Source organism: Lolium perenne, chromosome 6 (assembly GCF_019359855.2).
Source record: "Lolium perenne isolate Kyuss_39 chromosome 6, Kyuss_2.0, whole genome shotgun sequence".
Lineage (NCBI taxonomy): Eukaryota > Viridiplantae > Streptophyta > Magnoliopsida > Poales > Poaceae > Lolium > Lolium perenne.
Genome location: NC_067249.2, coordinates 244,910,046 through 244,919,106, shown reverse-complemented (window position 1 = coordinate 244,919,106; position 9,061 = coordinate 244,910,046).

The following is a 9,061-nucleotide window of genomic DNA, read 5'->3' as shown; positions in this document are numbered from 1 at the left end:
CAATTGGATAATGAGCATGTTGCACAAGCATGGGAAAGAATGAAATCTTTGGTTAAAAATTGCTCAACCCATGGACTGACTACTTGGATGATCATCCAAACCTTTTATGCAGGACTGAATTTTTCTTCGCGGAACCTATTGGATTCAGCTGCTGGAGGTACCTTTATGTCCATCACTCTTGGCGAGGCAACAAAGCTTCTTGATAATATGATGATTAATTACTCTGAATGGCACACGGAAAGAGCTCCACAAGGTAAGAAGGTAAATTCTGTCAAAGAAACCTCTTCCTTGAGTGATAAGATTGATGCTATTATGTCTATGCTTGTGAATGGTAGGACTAATGTTGATCCTAATAATGTTCCGTTAGCTTCGTTGGCTGCTCAAAAAGAATATGTTGATGTGAATTTCATTAAGAATAACAATTACAGTAACTCTATGCCATATCCTGCTAATGGTAACTCTTACGGTAGATATGTTTCACCTAATGAAGAAAAGATGTTAGAAATTGAAAGATCCACTAAGAGCTTTATGCAATCCCAATATGAGCAAAATAAATTGTTTACTAAAACTATGAATGAACAATCTACCTTGTTGAAGAATATAGGAAATCAACTTGAAAATTTGAATATGGAGATCTCTGGGTTGCAAACTAAACTTGCAAATGCTGAAAACCGAATCTCATACATGTCTGCGTCACAATCTTCTTTAATTAATAAAATGGCTGCTAAACCTGAGGATATTGATAATAAAATTGTTACTACAGCAAATGCCATCCAAGTTAGAATTAATGAGAATATAAGATTGATGGCCGAATTGCGTGCTAGGTGGGAAAGAGAAGAAAATGAAAAAGAAGATAATATAGCTAAAGTTTGGACTATTACCACTACTAGCAATGCTAATGCTCCACAAGTTGCTGCACCTCCTACTATTAATAATAAAAGAATTGGTGTTAGCAATGTTTCCACTTCAAATTCAAAGCGCGAGAAACTGCCCGAAACTGCTAAAACTGCTGAAACTGCCTGTGATAAAACTACTGAATTTTTTTCCAACATTGGGGATGATGATCCCATTGCTTTAGATTATAATGGTTTGAATTTTGATGATTGCCACATCTCTGAAGTTATAAAGTTCTTACAAAAACTTGCTAAGATTCCTAATGCTAGTGCTATAAACTTGACTTTCACAAAACATATTACAAATGCTCTCATAAAAGCTAGAGAAGAGAAACTAGAACGCGAAGCTTCTATTCCTAGGAAGCTAGAGGATGGTTGGGGCCCATTATTAAGATGAAGGTCAATGACTTTGATTGTAATGCTTTATGTGATCTTGGTGCAAGTATTCCTGTTATGCCTAAGAAAATTTATAATATGCTTGACTTGCCACCATTGAAAAATTGTTATTTGGATGTAAATCTTGCTGATCATTCTACAAAGAAACCTTTGGGGAAAGTTGATAATGTTCGCATTACCGTTAACAATAACCTTGTCCCCGTTGATTTTGTTGTCTTGGATATTGAATGCAATGCATCTTGTCCCATCATATTGGGAAGACCTTTTCTTATTGTTGGTGCTATCATTGATATGAAGGAAGGTAATATTAAATATCAATTTCCTCTCAAGAAAGGTATGGAACACTTCCCTAGAAAGAGAATGAAGTTACCTTTTGATTCTATTATTAGAACAAATTATGATGTTGACACTTCGTCTCTCGATAATATTTGATACACACTTTCTGCGCCTAGCTGAAAGGCGTTAAAGAAAAGCGCTTATGGGAGACAACCCATGTTTTTACTACAGTACCTTTATTTTTATTTTGTGTCTTGGAAGTTGTTTACTACTGTAGCAACCTCTCCTTATCTTAGTTTTGTGCATTGTTGTGCCAAGTAAAGTTGTTGATAGTAAGGTTCATACTAGATTTGGATTACTGCGCAGAAACAGATTTCTTTGCTGTCACGAATCTGGGCAAAATTCTCTGTAGGTAACTCAGAAAATTATGCCAATTTACGTGAGTGATCCTCAGATATGTACGCAACTTTCATTCAATTTGAGCATTTTCATTTGAGCAAGTCTGGTGCCTCAATAAAATTCGTCTTTACGAACTGTTCTATTTTGACAGATTCTGCCTTTTATTTCGCATTGCCTGTTTTGATATGTTCGATGGATTTTTCGATTCCATTGACTTTCAGTAGCTTTGTGCAATGCCCAGAAGTGTTAAGAATGATTATGTCACCTCTGAACATGAATATTTTGATTGTGCACTAACCCTCTAATGAGTTGTTTTGAGTTTGGTGTGGAGGAAGTTTTCAAGGATCAGGAGAGGGAGATGATACAACATGATCAAGGAGAGTGAAAGCTCTAAGCTTGGGGATGCCCCGGTGGTTCACCCCTGCATATATCAAGAAGACTCAAGCGCCTAAGCTTGGGGATGCCCAAGGCATCCCCTTCTTCATCGACAACATTATCAGGTTTCTCCCCTGAAACTATATTTTTATTCCGTCACATCTTATGTGCTTTGCTTGGAGCGTCGGTTTGTTTTTGTTTTTGTTTTGTTTGAATAAAATGGATCCTAGCATTCATTGTGTGGGAGAGAGACACGCTCCTCTGTTGCATATGGACAAGTATGTCCTTAGGCTTTACTCATAGTATTCATGGCGAAAGTTTCTTCTTCGTTAAATTGTTATATGGTTGGAATTGGAAAATGATACATGTAGTAATTTGCTATAATGTCTTGGATAATGTGATACTTGGCAATTGTTGTGCTCATGTTTAAGCTCTTGCATCATGTACTTTGCACCTATTAATGAAGAAATACATAGAGCTTGCTAAAATTTGGTTTGCATATTTGGTCTCTCTAAAGTCTAGATAATTTCTAGTATTGAGTTTGAACAACAAGGAAGACGGTGTAGAGTCTTATAATGTTTACAATATGTCTTTTATGTGAGTTTTGCTGCACCGCTTCATCCTTGTGTTTGTTTCAAATAGCCTTGCTAGCCTAAAACCTTGTATCGAGAGGGAATACTTCTCATGCATCCAAAATCCTTGAGCCAACCACTATGCCATTTGTGTCCACCATACCTACCTACTACATGGTATTTCTCCACCATTCCAAAGTAAATTGCTTGAGTGCTACCTTTAAAATTTCTATCCTCTACCTTTACAATATATAGCTCATGGGACAAATAGCCTAAAAACTATTGTGGTATTGAATATGTAATTATGCACTTTATCTCTTATTAAGTTGCTTGTTGTGCGATAACCATGTTCCTGGGGACGCCATCAACTACTCTTTGTTGAATATCATGTGAGTTGCTATGCATGTTCGTCTTGTCTGAAGTAAGGGAGATTTACCGCTAGAATGGTTAGAGCATTGCATAATGTTAGAGAAAAACATTGGGCCGCTAACTAAAGCCATGATCCATGGTGGAAGTTTCAGTTTTGGAAAAATATCCTCAATCTCATATGAGAAAATTAATTGTTGCTACATGCTTATGCATAAAAGAGGAGTCCATTATCTGTTGTCTATGTTGTCTACATACTTGCATATTGCACTTGTTATATTACTTTACATTGACAACTATCCATGAGATATACATGTTATAAGTTGAAAGCAACCGCTGAAACTTCATCTTCCTTTGTGTTGCTTCAATACCTTTACTTTGAATTATTGCTTTATGAGTTAACTCTTATGCAAGACTTATTGATGCTTGTCTTGAAGTACTATTCATGAAAAGTCATTGCTATATGATTCAGTTGTTTACTCATGTCATTTACATTGTTTTGATCGCTGCATTCATTACATATGCTTACAATAGTATGATCAAGCTTATGATGGCATGTCACTCCAGAAATTATCTTTGTTATCGTTTACCTGCTCGGGACGAGCAGAAACTAAGCTTGGGGATGCTGATACGTCTCCGACGTATCGATAATTTCTTATGTTCCATGCCACATTATTGATGATATCTACATGTTTTATGCATACTTTATGTCATATTTATGCATTTTATGGAACTAACCTATTAACGAGATGCCGAAGAGCCAGTTGCTGTTTTCTGCTGTTTTTGGTTTCAGAAATCCTAGTAAGGAAATATTCTCGGAATTGGACGAAATCAACGCCCAGGGGCCTATTTTCACACGAAGCTTCCAGAAGACCGAAGAGTCAACGAAGTGGGGCCACGAGGCGGCCAGATGATAGGGCGGCGCGGCCCAGGTCTTGGCCGCGCCACCCTGTCTCCTGGGCCCCTCGTGACGCCCCCTGACCTGCCCTTCCGCCTACAAATAGCCTTCATCGCGAAACCCCCAATATCGAGAGCCACGATACGGAAAACCTTCCAGAGACGCCGCCGCCAATCCCATCTCGGGGGATTCAGGAGATCGCCTCCGACACCCTGCCGGAGAGGGGAATCATCTCCCGGAGGACTCTACACCGCCATGGTCGCCTCCGGAGTGATGAGTGAGTAGTTCACCCCTGGACTATGGGTCCATAGCAGTAGCTAGATGGTTGTCTTCTCCTCATTATGCTTCATTGTCGGATCTTGTGAGCTGCCTAACATGATCAAGATCATCTATCTGTAATGCTATATGTTATGTTTGTTGGGATCCGATGGATAGAGAATACTATGTTATGTTGATTATCAATTTATACCTATGTGTTGTTTATGATCTTGCATGCTCTCCGTTATTAGTAGAGGCTCTGGCCAAATTGATGCTAGTAACTCCAAGAGGGAGTATTTATGCTCGATAGTGGGTTCATGTCTCCGTGAATCTGGGGGAGTGAGAGAAACCTCTAAGATTACGGATGTGATGTTGCCACTAGGGATAAAACATTGATGCTATGTCCGAGGATGTAGTTATTGATTACATTACACACCATACTTAATGCAATTGTCTGTTGTTTGCAACTTAATACTGGAAGGGGTTCAAATGATAACCTGAAGGTGGACTTTTTAGGCATAGATGCATGCTGGATAGCGGTCTATGTACTTTGTCGTAATGCCCAATTAAATCTCACAATACTCATCATATCATGTATGTGCATGGTCATGCCCTCTCTATTTGTCAATTGCCCAACTGTAATTTGTTCACCCAACATGCTATTTATCTTATGGGAGAGACACCTCTAGTGAACTGTGGACCCCGGTCCATTCTTTACATCTGAAATACAATCTACTGCAATTGTTCTACTGTTTTCTGCAAACAATCATCATCCACACTATACATCTAATCCTTTGTTACAGCAAGCCGGTGAGATTGACAACCTCACTGTTTCGTTGGGGCAAAGTACTTGGTTTGTGTTGTGCAGGTTCCACGTTGGCGCCGGAATCCCTGGTGTTGCGCCGCACTACATCTCGCCGCCATCAACCTTCAACGTGCTTCTTGACTCCTACTGGTTCGATAAACCTTGGTTTCTAACTGAGGGAAACTTACTGCTATACGCATCACACCTTCCACTTGGGGTTCCCAACGGTCGCGTGCTGTACGCGTGTCAAGGACATGACGAACAACAGGAGTGGCGGGATGACCCAGGCGAGCGTGCCAATGTGATGGAGAAACACGAACACCGCTGAACACCTGGGAGACTGGCGAAGCAAGCTCATAGAGACCATGGCGGCAGCGACCTCTAAGAAGAACGTCCCTCGTGGCCCTGTCCTTAACAAAAAAATGAAACCGGTGAAACTCAACAAAAACATCATTATCACGAGTAAGTTGTGGAACAGACAACAGACTACGGGTGACAGAAGGAACATGAAGGACGTTGAGAAGACGCAAGTGTTTGGATTTAGAAGTAAGGAGAGAGGCCTGACCAACATGTGATATGTGCATACCTGCGCCGTTGGCGGTGCGAACGTGATCATGCCCCTGATAGGGCTCATGGGTATTGAGCTTCGCCATCTCGCTCGTCAGATGGTTGGTAGCTCCAGTATCCATGTACCATGGAGCATCAACCGAGTAGGACTGAGTATGTCCATGTGTAGCAAGAGCAGCCTGCTTATCATTCCCTTTGCCATTGTTGCCAAGGCCAAGGAATTCCGCCTTGAATCGTCGATGACACTTGGAGGCGACGTGGCCATCAATGCCACATAGCTGACATGCGGCAAACGCGCCACAGGTGGCGCAGCAAGCACGGGGCCGGCCGTTCTGGCTGGTGATGACGGGGCGGGAGCCAGGAGTCGGCGCGGCAGTGTCACCAGGCGGGTTTGCCGACTTGGGCAGGTACGGCTGCTTGGAGGGCTTGCCTCCACGAGTCGCCGCGTTGGCAGCAGCATAGGAGGGGCTCGAGCGGCGACTCGCTATGCGCTGCTCCGTGGCCAGCATGCGTGCATAGAGTTCCCGTGGCTGAATAGGGATGGTCCGACCTGTAATATTTTCAACAAGAGATTCATAGTCATCGTCAAGGCCATTAACCACATAGGATATGAATTCCTCGGGACGCAGGGGCTGGCCAATAGATGCCAAAGTGTCAGCCAACGCGGAGATCTTGTTGAAGTAGAGGGTAACTGTAAGGTCATTCTTCTTCAGTTCACCAAGCTGAGTGCGGATGGCCATGGACCGAGCAATGGACTGCGTGGAGTAGCTAGTGTCAAGAGCAGCCCACGCCTCACGCGACGTAGTGGCAAAGAGCACCAGTCCAGAGACACTATCAGTCAAGGAAGATTGAATCCCAGAAAGGATGGCTTGATCCTGCGCCACCCACTGATGATAGGCCGGATGATACGACGGAGGGCACAGTAGGGAGCCATCGATGAAGCCCTCGAGGTGACGGCTCCGAAGCAGAGGGAGCACCTGGGCACGCCATGCCAGGTAGTTATCCGGCGATAGCTTCACCGGGATAAGGTGGGCGATGTAGAAGGGCGCCACGCCGCCCGCAGGTGCGCCGGCCATGGCATAGGCAGCAGGTGAGGGCACGCCAGGCGGCGGAGCCGCACCATATGGCGGGCCAGGCGGAGCAGCAGCAGGCGTAGCGGCGGGAGCCTGGAGAAGCCCTAGATGGGACGCTCCACCATATGCACCACCATACCCATAGGGATCAGAGGCGAGCCCACCCTGGGAGACCGATGGCGCGAACGAGGACGACGGCATCGACGAGGAGCCGGCCTGCAGAAGCCCCTGGTAGAGCGCCAGGGCGTTGAAGTGCTCCGGGGTAGGGTTGAAGTAGAACCCGGGCGGAGCGGCAGCAGCGACCGTCGATGGAGGAGGGGCGGTCGGTGTAGGCAGTGGAGCCGGAGGCAGCGAGGGAACCGCCGTGGTCGGAGGAGCGAGCGACGTAGGCGCAGGCACCGTGGACACGATCGGCGGCAAGACGAAGCCCGGCACAGGGGCGATCTGGCCCGAGAACATCGCACCCGCGGTTAGAGTGGAGAGCGGGGCGAACGGAGACGCCGCAACATCGAAGCGTGCCGCCGTTCAGAGGCGGCGAGCACCGGCGGAAGGACAAAGGCGCCGGCGGCAACATAGGAGCGGCGGCAGGCGGGACAGACGCCGGCGGCGGCTGCACAGAGGCGGCGGCGGCAGGTGGGACAGGAGCCGGTGGCGGCTGCACAGAGGCGGCGGCGGCTAGGGCAGCGGAAGACGACATCGTAACCTAGATTGATACCATGTAAAACGTAATTGAGGGGAACTGCTCAACACCCAATGGGGTGTGGCTATCTCATATATATATATAGGGGTACACAAAGGTGTACAATACAATATACAACATATACAGAAGCTATGTATAATACAGTCTAACACTCCGCCCCGCTAGCTCCGCCATGGTCGCTGCTAAATTTCACGGCTTTGTACACCAAGCCGCTAGGCGTCGGTCGCTAGATTGTCATCGACATATATCATAGGCTATTAGGCTACAACGTCGCCATATGCAGCATCAGCTAGACTCCGCGGCAGTAATGGTCTCTTCCAACTCCACCGGTGACAGCAACCCGCAATCCCCTGCTCTACATCGATGTCCTTTGGCTCGTGTGCTCCGAACATCTCAGATCACGAGCACACAATGACACAACTCTATGGCACCCTAACTCCTGAGCGACGGGAAGACCGGATCAAATAGCTCTGATGTGATTCCATCCCATCCCTCTTCGTCAGCGACCCATTCCTCTTCGCGCCCAGACGGACCGACTGTTTTGCCACCATGCTTCTCTCCAACCTAGTCTTGTCGCCGTTGCCATATTTCATTCTACATTGGCGGCAACATAGTTGATGAGCATACATAGGCAATAGGTCTGTTATATTGTGATCCAAATTCATTTACGAAAGGGAGGCTAACTTCTAAGAAGCGGAGCGAGGCCCGTCGCCGGTAGGCTTGGGACGAAGCGTAGCGGAGTCTGAAGTTAGCCCATACGTCGTGCCCTGCAGGGACGCCTGCGAAGGGGGGTGCGGCAGCCCCCCGCGGTACGGTACAGATCGTTGGTACCGCCTATATATACATCTTGTAAGCCGCCGACTAGGGTTTATCAGATTATAAGATAACTCACGGCGTTTGTAAACACTCCCCGATATAACGAAATTTTGCTGGCTGGCACCCGTGGTTTTTCCCCTTCTGTGTTGGAAGGGGTTTTCCACGTTAAATCTTGTGTCTCCATTGCGTTTACCTTTATCGTTCTTCGTTATTTGCTTGTCGCTTTTATAACAAGGTCCACGAGGATGCACGAGGAGATACCAGATGATGACATGAGGTACTGATTGATGCTACTAGCGGTGCAGCCGTTGCCAAACAAGATGAGGACACCAGGGTTGCACTCCCACTCCCCCTAGTTTTGAGGTTCGGCGATATCATTTTCTTTAATGATTGCATGTGCGTATATGGGGCAGCAACATAGCCCTCACCGGGGGCGACCGCAATTGCCCACATTATTGATGCAGGGTTAAGCAATCATATATGGGTTGCCCACGGCTTATAAAAGATTCGGCTCAACACTTGTCCTACTATTCCTCTGTATTGTTTTGAGACAGCGAGAGGCTTCATCTGCTCTCTTCTAACTTCAGACCTCCTCTAATTGATAGGGTAGGTAAAGCAAAAGAATAAGTAACCAACGGTAGATGCAAATTCACAAAATGATTGTAAA